Below are 2,989 nucleotides of genomic sequence, written 5' to 3' on the forward strand. Positions count from 1 at the left end.
TGTGACACCTGCTTACAGAATTCGCGTTGTGTTGTGCGTGGTTGCTAATTTCACTCTTCTACTACACTAAATTACATATGTTAATGGAATTCATACTGGACATGAAGCCCGTATAGCGTCTTCTTGAAAAGCAGTTCCAAGCGTTGTATGGTGCGTGGTTGCTATTTCACTCTTCTAATACACTAAATTACATATGTTAATGGCATTCATACTGGACATGAAGCCCGTATAGCGTCTTCTTGAAAAGCAGTTCCAAGCACCGGCATGGCTCCCACGCAGAAGGCCCAGGTTCGAAACCCGTTCCATTCTGGAAATTTTTTCTCATTTCGTTTTTTTCTTATTTCGAGCGATAGTGGTTGCGGACACCGGCGGTGGCGGCGGCAGGCATTTACGGCTCCCAAAGCGGCCGCTGACATGATCTCATAACAGGTTTCGCTGTAAAATGTCCTTACTGAATTGAAACCACTTATAACTCGTATAAGACGGTACAAGATAAATGGCGTGTCGTAGAGCGCCGATTATGTTAGATATTGGCATTAAAGTGCATTGACACCGTGATCGAAATACCAAATTTTACCCCAACAGAATCGCGAGTCGACTCACTCAAGCTCACTCAGACTCAGGTCATGCCGTAATTCTGAGTTTGAGTTAGTCCGGCTCAGCAATGTGCTAGTGAGCTTGAGTCCGACTGAGTCCGGTTGAGAAAAAGTTTAATGAGTCTGAGTCCGAGTGAGCCCTCAGTGCAAAATATATTTCTGGAGTGAGTCTGAGCCCTATCCTAGATTTACATTATATGGGGCAACGCACGGGTAACGTACAGTTACTCACCCATACCCAGACATTCGTTCACTCGTCATGATTCACTTCGTGGATGTGCGTGGTTTTTTAATCGTACTGGACCTTTCTTTCATTTAGGCGCTGCATTTAAAGTGTCGCAGGTTTCATACATATAAAATCCCTTCTATATTTATCGAAACCGGCTGTCATTCCATTATCTCTGGCTGCTTTTCCATGGAGCATATCGCATAAGGCTTTTTGCACCTTCTTGACAGTTGCATACGCAACCATGCTGTCTTGCTCGACGTTGCTTTCGCTCAAGCACGGATGACCAGTCTGCGAACGATATAGTTGAGAGTAAGATTCCTCTGCCACCTTCACTATGGCCGTGAAATTCTTGATAATACTACCCAGTTAATTCTTTACAGCTGGTATTTAAGTATTTTCGAAACAGAGTTTCGTTTCATTTGTGCGGATGCTATCGGCTATTTTAACTGCTGCCTCTATCTCTTCCACGTTACAGTTAGTTATACCACTGCTCTCACGTGCTTTATTCACGTACAAACGTGAAGGAACGCCGAGGAACGTCGAGGGTCCAAAATCCAAGCAAGCGCGAGCTCGGGTCGCGTGGCTACCACTAACACTGGGGCTTGCTTTCTTGGCTGCTTCGTCGTCGTCTGTATTGTTCACTACATTTGCCCCCGGTGAATAGCGTAGCCATCCTGGCGAACTAAGGCGTTGTCAGTATGGCGGGATCATAATAGGGCTTGAGGCGACTCACGTGGACGATTTCCCTTCGACGACGGCGTAAGTCTTGGGACGGTGTCAAAGTCTCAACCTCATAATTGACCGGGGACGTGCGAGTGAGAATGCGGTAGGGCCCGTGATATCGGGCCAGTAATTTCGACGAAAGGCCAGGAGTGTTCGGTGGGATCCAAAGCCAAACCAAGAGCGCCTGTCGTGAAAGGAGGGAGAGGTCGGTCGGTGTCGTGCCTTAGCTTCTGACGGCCTTGGTTCTCGGTTGTCAGCGAACGGGCCAATCGTCGGCAATCTTCGGCGTACCTGGCAACATCAAAAATGGCAGTGTACTCAGATGAGTCAGGCGTGTAGGGAAGCATAGTGTCAAGCGTACATGATGGATCGCGTCCGTACAAGAGAAAGAAATGCGAAAAACCTGTGGTCGCATGCCTAGCGGTGATGTACGCGTACGTGACAAACGGGAGGACGGTGTCCCAATTGGTCTGGTCGGATGCGGTGTACATTGTCAGCATATCGCCGAGAGTGCGAATAAATCGTTCAATGAGGCCATTCGTTTGCGGGTGATATGCGGTCGTTACGCGATGAACGATGTTGCACTGAGCGAGCAGTGCTTGAACAGCGTCAGACAGAAAAACACGCCCTCTGTCGCTCAAGAGTTCACGGGGAGCACCATGGCGAAGGACAAAGTTGTGTAAGATGAAAAACGCAACTTCTCGTGCGGTTGCTGTGGGCAGGGCTGCAGTTTCCGCGTAACGTGTGAGATGGTCTACGCCGACAATTATCCACCTATTTCCAGAAGAAGTCGAGGGAAGCGGTCCGTATAATTCGATACCGACGTGATCAAATAGACGCGCCGGACAAGGCAGAGGCTGAAGTGTACCGGCTGGCGTTCGGGTGGACCTTTACGGCGCTGACAAGCAGTAGAAGCACGTACGTACTTGCACACAAATGTATACATGCCGCGCCACTAGTATCGCTGACGCAGGCGGTTGTAGGTCTTGAGAGCGCCGGCGTGAGCACTTTGCCGGTCGTTGTGGAAAGCAGTACAGATTTCCGTGCGCATGTGGCGTGGTATCACTAGCAGCCACCCCAGACCGTCAGACGCGTAATTCCGCGCATAGAGGAGGTCGTCTCGAAAAGTGAAATGCGTGGCTTGATGACGGATAGTTCTTGAGGCTGGATGTGCTAATGGGTCAGTCAGAAAGTCGAGGAGATGGGAAATCCACGCATCCTTGCGTTGCTCCGACGGCATGTCTGCGAAGTGAATTGGCGTCAAGACAGCTGAAGAACTGACGACGAAGCTGTGTCAGCAGGTAGCGGCGAGCGGGATAGGGCATCAGCGTCCGAGTGTTTGCGGCCGGATCGGTACACAACACGAATGTCGTGTTCCTGTTGGCGAAGCGTCCAACGACCAAGGCGTCCCGGCGGATCCTTCAGCGATGACAGCCAACAT

This window comes from Rhipicephalus sanguineus, chromosome 8 (genome assembly GCF_013339695.2).
Source record: "Rhipicephalus sanguineus isolate Rsan-2018 chromosome 8, BIME_Rsan_1.4, whole genome shotgun sequence".
NCBI classification, from domain to species: domain Eukaryota; kingdom Metazoa; phylum Arthropoda; class Arachnida; order Ixodida; family Ixodidae; genus Rhipicephalus; species Rhipicephalus sanguineus.